This window comes from Tamandua tetradactyla, chromosome X (genome assembly GCF_023851605.1).
Source record: "Tamandua tetradactyla isolate mTamTet1 chromosome X, mTamTet1.pri, whole genome shotgun sequence".
Classification (NCBI taxonomy): domain Eukaryota; kingdom Metazoa; phylum Chordata; class Mammalia; order Pilosa; family Myrmecophagidae; genus Tamandua; species Tamandua tetradactyla.
This window is the reverse complement of record NC_135353.1, coordinates 120,807,023-120,819,433: the sequence shown is the minus strand read 5'-3', so window position 1 is coordinate 120,819,433 and position 12,411 is coordinate 120,807,023. Positions and strand designations below refer to the sequence as shown.

The 12,411-nt window shown below is 36.1% G+C and overlaps 1 long non-coding RNA gene across 1 annotated transcript; it reads left to right on the top strand.

Moving 5' to 3' along the window:
* The first annotated feature begins 2,903 nt into the window (after positions 1-2,903).
* LOC143670368 (uncharacterized) lies at positions 2,904-9,581 on the top strand. The gene is made up of 3 exons (XR_013169338.1): positions 2,904-2,932; positions 3,402-3,486; positions 9,472-9,581. It is a non-coding gene; the product is annotated as an uncharacterized LOC143670368 (long non-coding RNA).
* Positions 9,582-12,411: the final 2,830 nt, after the last annotated feature.

Below are 12,411 nucleotides of genomic sequence, written 5' to 3'. Positions count from 1 at the left end.
CTGTTTGTTTTTGATCCTTTGTCTAGATGTTGTGTCCATTGATGAGAGTGGGGAATTGAAGTCTCCAACTATTTTGGTAGATGTGTCTGTTTCCCTTTTCAGTGTTTGCAGTGTTTGCCTCATGTATTTTGGGGCATTCTGGTTCAGTGCATAAATATTTATGATTGTTATGTCTTCATGTTGAATTGTTTTATTAGTACATAGTATCCTTCTTTGTCTCTTTTAACTGTTTTACATTTGAAGTCTAATTTGTTGGATATTAGCATAGCTACTCCTGCTCTTTTCTGGTTGTTATTTGCATGAAATATCTTTTCCCAACCTTTCACTTTCAACCTATGTTTATCATTGGGTCTAAGATGTGTTTCCTGTAGACAGCATATAGAAGGATTCTGTTTTTTAATCCATTCTGCCAGTCTATGTCTTTTGATTGGGGAGTTCAATCCATTAACATTTAATATTATTACTGTACGGGTAGTACTTTCTTCTACCGTTTTGCCTTTTGGATTTTATATGTCATATCTAATTTTCATTCTTTCTACACTCTTCTTCACACCTCTCGCTTCTGTCTTTTCGTATCTGTCTCTAGTGCTCCCTTTAGTATTTCTTGAAGAGCTGATCTCTTGGTCACAAATTCTCTCAGTGATTTTTTGTCTGAAAATGTTTTAATTTCTCCCTCACTTTTGAAGGACAATTTTCCTGGGTATAGAATTCTTGGTTGGCAGTTTTTCTCTTTTAGTAATTTAAATATATCATCTCAGTGTCTTCCTGCCTCCATGGTTTCTGCTGAGAAATCTACACATAGTCTTATTGGGTTTCCCTTATATGTGATGGATTGCTTTTCTCTTGCTGCTTTCAAGATCCTCTCTTTCTCTTTGACCTCTGACATTCTAACTAGTAAGTGTCTTGGAGAACGCCTATTTGGGTCTAATCTCTTTGGGGTGCGCTGCACTTCTTGGATCTGTAATTTTAGGTCTTTCATAAGAGTTGGGAAATTTTCAGTGATAATTTCTTCCATTAGTTTTTCTCCTCGTTTTCCCTTCTCTTCTCCTTCTGGGACACCCATAACACGTATATTTGTGTGCTTCATATTATCATTTAATTCCCTGAGTCCCTGCTCCTATTTTTCCATTTCTTTTCCTATAGTTTCTGTTTCTTCTAGGATTTCAGATGTTCCATCCTCCAGTTTACTAATCCTAACCTCTGTCTCTTGAAATCTACCATTGTAGGTTTCCATTGTTTTTTTCATTTCTTCTACTGTACCTTTCATTCCCATAAGTTCTGTGATTTGTTTTTTCAGACTTTCGATTTCTTCTTTTTGTTCATTTGTTGCCTTCTTTAAATCCTCCCTCAATTCATTGATTTGGTTTTTGATGAGGTTTTCCATGTCTGTTCGTATATTCTGAATTAATTGTTTCAGCTCTTGTATCTCATTTGAACTATTGGTTTGTTCCTTTGACTGGGCCATATCTTCACTTTTTCTGGTATGATTTGTTATTTTTTGCTTGCGTCTAAGACATATAATTACCTTAATTAGTTTATTCTGGAGATTGCTTTCACTGCTCTTACCTAGGGTTTCTTGCTAGATGAGTTTGTTGTCTGTCTGTTCTTTGACCTTTAGTTCAGTTTTTTCTGGACCTCTAGCTTAGGTTTGGTTTAACAGAGGATAATTTTTCAGTTCTTATTTTCTTGTTTCTTGCCCTGCTTGTATGGTGCCTTTTCCCTCCCCACCCTTAGGAGGGTCTGCGTAGGTATTATAGACTCCAGCCGAGTTTTCCTGGACTAAACTGGCCTCCTATCGGGGGAAGGAGTCACCTGTGTCAGTTTTCCCTGAGGGTGAGACCCAGCAGGTTAAAAGACTTTCCTGTGAAGTCTCTGGGCTCTGTTTTTCTTATCCTGTCCAGTATGTGGTGCTTGTCTGCCTGCGGGTCCCACCAGCATAAGATGATGCGCCACCTTTAACTTTGGAAGACTCTCCCTGCTGGGGGCGTGGTGGAGACAGAGGAGAGGTTGTAGGCTGGTTTTAATGGCTTCAAGTTGCCAAGCCCTGGGTTCTGAATTCCTTGAGGGAGGGATTCCACCTGAGTTGGGCTTCACCCCTCCCCTGGGGAAGGCACAGGTGGGAGACAGCCCTGAAAGCAGTCTGTTTCTGCCTATGCCTGGGGCAGTTGCAGCCCGAGAAGTCCCGCTGCAGAATCCAGAGGCAACCAAGTCTCCGTAGAAACACAGCCACAAAGACCTCCGTTTCCTCCCTTTTCCTCTTTTTCCGTTAGCCCAATGAGTGATCTCCGCCTTGACCAGTTTCACCTGAGCTGGGGGCCTATTTTTAGTAGTCAGAATTCGCTAATTAATGCCACAATTGGTGTTTGGTTGGACTCAACCCCTGCTGCTGTTAGTCTCTTTCCTTTCCTTCTGGGAAGCCGCCTGTGTGTGTGTGGGGGGGCACCAGCCACCAGCCGCCACGGCTTAGGAAACTCACGTTTCTGGAGAGGCTCGCAGCTGGTCCAGCTGGTCCAGACTGGGGTATGCTGTGTGTCCGGTCACTGACGTGGCTCCAAGAGCTGTTCTGTACTGTTTCTGGTTATTTAGTAGTTGTTCTGGAGGACGAACTAAAACGCACACATTGCTAAGCTGCCATCTTGGCCACTCCCCAGACATAAGTTTTTTAAGGGCCAACCTCAAAGTTGAGGGCTTGGCTTATTAAATTGGGAGTCTACTTGGGATTTATTTTGGAAATATTTAAACATTTAAAAAGAATTGTAAGTCACCATTTGGCTGAAGAAGTGATCAAATATAACTATTCTCTTAAATGCATTTTCTAAATCACAATATTCTACTTACAGTGTGAAATATGAGTCTTCAAGTAAGATCATCATCCAAATCTAGAGGAAGAAGAGGTAGTCAGAAGCCTTCCCAGCCGGTTGGACCTGTGGTTGTGAGTGCTTCACATTTGCTATTTTCTATTAGCAGAAGCTAATTATTGTGAATGTGTTATTGAACTAAGATAGATACACTCATAAAAGCGTACCATACTGATAATAGGTGATAAATGAATTTTATGAAGGAAACAATCTAGGAGGATTATATTATGTTGTTGTTAGGGTGAGGTATGCTGTATATTCCCCAGAAATATGCCTAACTTTCTCATGCTTATTAACAACATATTGCGCACATCCATTCCAGTGTAAATTGAAATAGCTTCCAAAGACCTTGCAGGTAACTCTTTTCTTAGAGTACCTTTTTGTGGAAAGAGTAACTTTATTAAGAATAAATATACAGAACGATGTTGGAAAATGTCTTTAGACTTATTTATTATGAAATATATCTATGTATTACGCATATTTGTGTAATTGACATGTATTAATAGCAAAACTTTTTATTTGCACACACACGCACATCCTTAGGCCCAGCAACCCAGTGGTGAACAACCTGAAAAAGAGGAACCACCAGCTCAAAGACAGGATGTTAACCGTGGTCAAAAGGGAAAAGGTGAAGGAGCATCTGCTGTTCAAGGTGAAGGGAGGGGAAAAAGAATGCTTCCTGGCGAGGCAGGTGTGTGTGGTTTATGTGCATCATGCATTATGTAATCCCAGTTGCAGAAGGCAAGAAAGCATTAAAAAGGGAACTCAAACATTGCCTAAAAATTGACTAGAAAATTAAAGAGAGTGTAGCTTGTAGCTTAGTGCAGTACTTCGCTATAAAAACTTATACATTTTTCTCCAAGAGTTATTTTTTGTGCTTAGAAAATGAACTCTACATTAACAAATCCAAGGAAATTATGTTTAATTTTAGTCATAAAATTGTACACTATTTCAGTAGTTAAGTTAGGTCTTCTTAAAACATTGTTGTCTGATCTTAGTTTTTGCATCAAAAGATGAGGCAACTTTTAATTATGTGTAGGGTGTAAGATGTCAAGTCAGTATATCTTATAGCACCCTTAATAAAGCCCAGTTGTCTAGGGATGTTAACCCATTTTATAAATGAGAAAATGGAAACTCAGGGATTGTGTCTTTGCAAAGAACAATTGACTGATGAGTACAGAATTTGTATTTCCTTCTGAATCTTGTGTTCTTACTTTCATCTATTTTTCTTCAAGAAAAAGTGAATGATTTTGCCTAAAATACTTAATACTGAAATGTCTGTGCTGTAAGATAGCTCAGTTCTGGCACAGAAATAGACCCAGTTTAATGGAACCGTTCAGAGACTCCAAAAATGAGGCCAGTGAATGAGCCACTATTTCCTTTTGTTGATATTTTTATATTATAAGTGTGGCATACAGGTGGCTGGCTGCTTTAGTATGATCTTTAAATGACTTTTTAAGTTTTTAAAAATTTTAAAAATTCATTTTAAATTGTGGCAAAATATATATAATGTAAATATTATTTCATTTTAAGTAGATAATTCTTTCACATTAAGTACATTGACAATACTATGAAACTTTCACCACTATCTACTTCTAGACTGTTTACATCATTCTAAACCAAAAACTCATTTAGCAGTAACTCCCCATTCCCTCCTTTCTCCACCCCTGGTAACCACTATTCTGCTTTCTGTTTCTATAAATTTGCTTATTCTAAGTATTACATATAAGATAAATAATACAATATTTGTCATTTTGTATCTGGCTAATTTCATGCAACATGCTGCCTTCAGGGTTCATCCATGTTGTAGCATGTACCAGCACTTCACTTCTTTTTACATTGGTATAATGTTCCTTTGAATGGATATAACACATTTTGTTAATTCATCTGTTAATAGACACTTGGGTTGCTTCCACCTGTGGCTATTATGAATAATGCTGTGATGAACACTGGTGTACAAATATCTTTTCGAGTTCATGCTTTCAGTTGTTTTGGGTATATACCTAGGAGTGGTATTGCTGGATCATATGGTAATTCTGTGTTTAATTTTTAAGGAACTGCCAGACTTTTCCACAGAGACGGTTGCGTTTTACATTGCTACCAACAATGTATGAGGATTCCTATTTTCATATTCTTGTTGACCATTTGATTATCTTTAGAGAAATGTCTCTTCAAATCCTTGGCCTGTTTTAAAAAAATTGGATTGTTTGTCATTTTGTTATTGAGTTAGAGGAGTTCTTTATATATTCTGGATATTAAACCTTTATCAGATATATGTTTTCTAAATATTTTCTCCCATTCCGTAGGTTATATTCACTTTCTTGATAATGGCCTTTAATGCACAAAAGTTTTTAATTTTCACGAAGTCCACTTTATTTCTTTTATTTTGTGCTTTTGGCATAAAATCTAAAAATCCATTGCCCATTAGAAGATCCTACAGATATTTTCTTATGTTTCCTTATAAGTTTTATTGTATTAGCTCTTATATTTAGGTTGTTTATCCACTTTGAATTGATTTTTGAATATAGTGAGAGGTAGGTGTCCACATTCATTCTTTTGCATGCGGATTTCCAGTTGTCGTGGTGTAGTTATCTTACAACCTGTTCTGTTTGGAGTTCATTGAGATTCTTTGAATATTCATGTCTTTCACTTCATTTTCAGCCATTGTTTCTTCAAATACTTTTTAAAATCATTTTCTCTGTTGTTCTGTGATTCCAATGATGTATATGTTGGTATGTTTGTTGGTTTCCCACAGATTCATCATCTTCTGTTCATTTTTATTCATTATTTTTTCTTTCTGTTCTGAACACTGGATCATTTCTGTTTTCTTCAAGTTTGCTGGCCCTTTTTTTTTTTTTGCCTATTCAAATCTGCTGTTGTATTCATCTTAATGAGTTTTTCATTTCAATTGCTGTACTTCACAGCTCCAAAATTTCTGTTTGGTTCTTTTTTAGAATTTCCAGCTCTTTAGTCTGTTCAGACAATATTTTCCTGATTTCCTTTAGTTCTTTATATATGGATTTCTTTAGCTTATTGAATATATTAGTCCTTAACTGATCGTTCTAGTATATGAGCTTCCTTGGGGTGGTTTCAGGCATATGCTTTTTTTTCCCTGTGAATAGGCATACTTTCCTGTTTCTTTGAGTGTTTTGTAATATTTTGAGAACTGGACATTCTGAGTTATAACTCTGGAGATCTAGTTCTCCCATCCTCTTGGATTGCTACGTGTTTTTTGTCATCATTGTTGTTGAGGGTTGGAGCCATTGATTCGTGATTTACAACTATTTTTGCTTCCAAATAAGGAATGGAAATTGGTAAGAGGAGGAACAAAATAGGTCCTGTGTTTTTAAGACTCCTGCTTTTGCCTGAAGGGTGTTAGAATAACAGCCTATATATGTCCATCCTTCCAGCTATGTATTATTATTGTCTCAGATTAATATGTAGATTAACATGCAAAGATGTACATTGTATGCCAATTAACATAGGTTTCAAATATTTTTACACATTTGTTAAGTCATATGGTGGGTGGAAGCAGTTACAGACCAGAAGAGCCAGCCCCCCCACCCCCACCCCCCACTGCCAGAGATTTGAAGTAGTTGATCCAAAGCGGTGGTGAGTGATCAGACCACACTGCCCTGGATTGTGAAGGACTAGGTCCTTATATAGCCTACCCTGGCATGAGAAAGCTGCACAAGGAGACTGGGCTGTAATCCCCACTGTGGCCTGACATGCAGTTTGGGAATGGGGAAAGGTAGCTGCTACAGGGAGGGTGAAATTCACCAATATTTACTGTAGCTTATCAGCCTTTTCATCCAACTCTGCCTTAGATGCTACTCAGTGTTCCACTATACTCCAAAGTTCCAAAGTGGTTGATTCAGACAGTTACTGCCAGTTCAATAGTTGTTTGATGGAGGAACTGATTCTTGGAGCTTTCTGTTCCACCGTTTTCCCATAATCTTCTCATTCTCGTTTTTGAAAGACGGTTTTGCCAGATACATAATTCTTGGTTGGCACATTTTTGCTTTCACCACTTTAAATACGTTATCCACTGCCTTCTTGCCTCCATGATTTGTAATGAGATAGTGGAACTTAATCTTATTGAGACTCCCTTGTACATGTTACTTCTCTCTTGTGACTTTCAGAATTGTTTCATTATCTTTTGCATTCCACAGTTTGGTTATAATATACCATTGCGTGGTTCTGTTTGTGTTTATGCTCTTTGCAGTTTGTTGAGCATCTTGAATGTGTATATTCATATCTTTCATTAAATTTCAGCCACTATTTCTTTGAATATTTGCTCTGCTCCTTTCTCTTTCTTCTCCTAGGATTCCCACAATGCATACAACAGTGGACTTGATGGTATCCAACAGGTCTCTCAGGCTCTGTTTACTCTTCTTCATTCTTATTTGTACTCCTCAGACTAGATGATTTCAATTGTCTTATCTTCAATTTTACGGATTCTTTCTTCTGCTAGCTCCAGTCTGCTACTGAACTCTAGGGAATTTTAAATTTTTGAATTGCGGTGGTCTTCAGTTCTATCTGGTTCCTTTTCAAAATTTTCATCTCACTATCGATATTCTCTTTTTATACATGTGTCATTGTCCTTATTTCCTTTAGTTCTTTGTCCATATTTTTCTTTATCTCTTTGAGCATATTTAAGATCATTTTTAAAAAACCTTATCTGGTGTTATAGTTTCTAAGGCTGCTCAAGCAAAAACCATGAAATGGGTTGGGTTAAACAATGGGAATTTATTTGTTTATGGATTTGAGGCTAAAAGGAAGTCCAAATCAAGGTATCATCAAGGCCATGCTTTCTCCCTGAAGACTGTGGCATTCTGGGGCTGGTTTCTGGCAATACTTGGTCCTTAATTTGTCACCTGGCAAGGCACATGGTGGTGTCTCTGGATCTCTCCTTTCTATTTTTGGTTCCATTGATGTTCAGTTTCTGGCTGTTCCCTCTGTGGCTTTCTCTTTCTTTCTTTGAATTTCATTCCACTTATAATGGATTGGGCTAGGCCACACCTTTAACTGAATTAACCTTATCAAAAGGTCCCATTTACAATGTGTTCATACCCACAGGAGTGGATTAGATTTAAGAACGTTTTTCTGGGGTGCATAAACAGCTTCAGACTACTACATCTGGCATGTCCTAGGTCTGGCCCTCATTGTTGGTTTCTAATACTTTAATCTTCAGCTTTGCCTGTGCCATCACTTCGTATTTCTTTGGAAGTTTCGTTATCTTTTGTTAAAGCCTAGACACTTTTAGATTTTAATATGTTATCACTGGAATTTGGGCTCTCTGGCATCTGTTCCTTAATTTATATTCAGCTAGTATTATGATAGAGCTTTCTTTGATTGCAGGAGCTGAACAAACAAACAAAAAAGGGAAGAAGGGGTGAAAAAAAAAAACCCACCTTTCCCAGTCTTTGCAGATTGATCTGTACAAGAGCTTTCTTTTAGGGCTTATCCATGCAATGAGTTTAGAGACTAGCTCCAGGCCAAAGCATAGGGGCCTCCCTGACCCCTTCTGCACATGTATCTTGTCTTGAGCGTGTGCCAGTTCCTCTATTTACCTGGTTTTGGGTGTCCCTTCTTCCCTAAGAAACAGTTTCCTCATGGTCCTGGGCCCTGTACTATATATCCTACAGCCAGCAATACCTTGCCCCCAGACAGTATGACTTGACTGCTCTCCCACAGCATTCTTGTAGGAGAGCTCTGTGAACTGCCTTCTACACACAAGACAAGTTCTGGGATAATGAGTTCCTCATGCCACCATTGGGTGAAAGCTCAAGAAAGCTCTTGTTCAGGTCAATCTGCAATATTGGGTCAAACATACATATTCTTAGTATGTACACGAAGATTACTGTGCTCCTTCTGGAACTGGAATGAGGGCTCTGCATTGGGATCACAGGCTGGCTCTGTGCTGAGCCAGTGAGGGATTTTGGAGGGGCCAGCCAGGGTACCATGAGATCCTACCACTTTTTAAGAAGATTTTTTTCTTGACTTGGAGCTTGTGTTGTTACTGCAGTCCTTTAACTGTTTTCTGGAGCTTTGAGAGACATGTTTCTGCCAGTTCTTGCTGGTTGTTCAAAGCAGTGGATGGATGGAGCCCTGAAGCATCTCATTTTGCCATCTTGAACTGGGCATGTATGTTTTTAAAACTTTTTTTCACTCAACATTTATTGGTGCCTGCTAATGCCATGTAGTATGCTAGGTGCTAGGGTCATAAATACTAATGAGAGGCATGATTTCAGCCTTGACTTTACAATCTAGTCAGAGGGACTCAGACAAATCACTGATGTAATGTGATAAATACACTAAGAAATCAATAAATACAATCGCTGATTTAATACAAATAGAATAACAAGTACAATAAAAGAGGTAGCTAAATTATCTGGGGTGGGATTTGGAAAGGTAAAGGGAAATATCTGAAAAGCTCTGCTTTCCTGTTTTCTGGCAACAGATTCCTAAAATAGTGCTCTTGGTATTCTTATGCATCATATATCGTATCACACTAGCTTAATTTTAATATCACTGAGGGAATGCATATAATAATTTCCTTATTTATATTTCCTGTTTTACTGCTTAAATTGATAACCTTTTTATTCTTCAGGGCCTGATCTGGGAGCTTTTCAGGAGGAACTGGCTCAGCCAGAGACTGGGGGTGAACGTGGAGATCGTCTTGATGTTAACAAGAATATTCTTCCAGATCTAGAGCCCATTGAAATGCCAGAAGCAGGTATTATTTCCATTAAGAGTTCAGATTATGAGATTTTCTATTCTACAATATTATATTTTTAGTAATGTAGAAGAAACATTACTGCTACTTTAATAACAGAATTCACATATAAAGATTCTTTGAAAGGTAATTCAGACTCCAGATGCCTGATTTATAAACTATCAGAGATAAAAAAACCAATTGGGTCAAAGTCATATTGAATTATAAAATATAGAAAGTATTTTCTTACTTTTGAAAATAAGTCCTTTCACTAAAAGCTAACAATTTTTAGATACTTTGCTAAAAGCTAACAATTTTTAGATACTTTTATAAATGTCTGCTTTTAAAAAATACATAATGCATTTGTAATTGTCTGATGAGATATGCTGAAGCACTGAGGTAGCTTCTGGTACCAGCAGTGACATAACTTGTATGATTATGGGTGAATCCCTTAACCTCTAAATCCATTTTTGCCCTTAGAAAAATAGTGAGTTCAGATAAGTTATATTAAATCATTTTCAATTAGGATTTTTGCATTTCCTTGTTCTTTTGGTTACATAGATACATACAAAGTTAATCTGCTTTGCATGATTTGTTTATCATATATCTTCAAACTCTGACCTGGGTCAAATGATAACATCTGAATTGAGATTTCGTTGCTACTAAGAAAATGAACAGACACTTTATTTTATGTTTGATTTTCTATATGGGGACTTGAATACCTGTGTTTAGATTCCATCAAATTCTTAATTCTTGTGGATTTTAAAGAATAATTGCATTAGAAATCCTTCCTTTAATGAAGCATCAAATGACTGAAAAATAAAATGGCAAGAGGAAGTCTAATTTCTGGTTTCCTGACTTACCAAGTAGGGATAGTGTCTGTAAATCAGTGATGCTCCAGGTGGGTGTGAGTAAGATACATTTGCTAATAAGCATAATCCCTGTCCCTACAGTCAGTCTTAATGAGTCATTATTTCTAATAAAAATGTGGGCACTATGATAAACTCACTTCTATCAAATGTTGTATATTTTAAGTTTCTGCCTTGAGCTATCAATTGATAAGATTTGAAGTTCAAAGGTGATAACCATAATAATTCTTGAGTAATTAAGTTGTTTGTTTTACATATGTATTTTCTAAATTATTGATCATTAATCACACACGCTTCTGAATTTAAAAGAAGCACTTCATGTTTAGGGACGAAATTACCCTGCATTAGTCTTCTAAATGTTTTCACTCTATATTTCTGATCCATTCCATTAGACTTTTTAGATTAAAAGATACTTTTCAGACTAATTTCAGTAACCTGTTGAATATGTACTTAGGATGATCATAGCTTTAAATACATATGTTATTGAAAAAAAGAAAAAGGAAAGAAAAGAAATTACATCAGTATCCAGTATAAAAAATAAGAAATGGGGCAACAGAATAAACCTAAGGGAAAAGGAAAGAGGTACTTAATAAAAGATTGGTATTAATTATTAAGAAAAGAAAAAATGACAACTAATGAAGAGATTGCTCCTTTTTAAAAAGCTGTGAATAGAGGATCTACTAGATTGCATAATCTTGAAGAAAATAGACAAAACCCAAGTATATACAATCGGTATGAACAAGACACTAACAGATTTTAAGTATATTATATAATTATCTTTATATCTATATATGGCTTTCTAGGTTTCGCTCCCTCCCTCCCCACCCTTTTTTTTTGCCAGACTCTGATAATTATTTCTCCTTCATATTTTGATGATCGCATATGATTGTAATGCCTTAAAACCAGTGTATAATTTATTGTGCAAATGGGAAATATTTTCAGGCATTATTTATTAGTTATAATTTATAATTATACAAGTACTAAAGGTGAAAATGGGAAAAATGGTTATCCTACTTAAAACAATAACATAAGGGCTAAACTGGCCCAAAGAAACATTTTTCACTTTCCCACAAAAGAGATAAAGCAAATGTAATACTGGTCTTTCTATTTACCTCACTTAGGCAATTCTAATGTGCCATTACTGTTTGGGCTATCTTATATTCAAAGTATTATTTCAAATAAAAAACGTTTAAATGACACTTTAGAATTTTTTCTTTTGTTGCTTAGGTTTTACTGTTTGGATTTTTATTTATTTTTATTTTTTTTAATCTTTATTAAAAATATACTATTTTGGCTTTCTACTTAAAACTACCTTTAAATAAATTCATTTGATATAATCTCTTCTGAACACAGTTTCTGTTTCCTTATACCACTTAAAGGAGTAGTATGTTTTAAAAAAATTGTTAATATGCTTGAAAAAGTCTACCTTCCAAGTCTATACAGAGATTTAACTGTATGTAAACTCTTAGGATTCTGGTTTTTAGTCCCTCAAAAGTGTAGTTTCCTTTGTATACTTTTAGTGTCATCTAAATTAAGTTCTGCTAAGTAATGCTCCCCTTGGTTATGTTTGTATTATAGGTGAAGGGCAACCACAGATTTAAATGAAGACAAGGTGAAAGAAACCATGTAGGCTGTTCTTCTGGAGGAAATATGACTCTTAAAATTCTCTCAATAAAGTTTTACAGTTTTCTCCAAAGAAGTCTTGCACATCTTTTGTTAATTTTTCTCCTGGGTATGTGATGTTATTGAGAATTATATTTTCTTTTGAAATTTTATATTTTAATAGTTGAGCTCATATATAGAGATGCAGTTTTTGTAGATTTATTTTCTGTACAGCAGCCTTGCCAAATATGCTTATTAATTTTAAAAGTTTATCTCCAGGTCTTTTTTGACTTTTAACATATGCAATCATATCATCTTTGAATAACAGTTTTGTTTCTGCCATTTTAAACATAACACCTTTTTT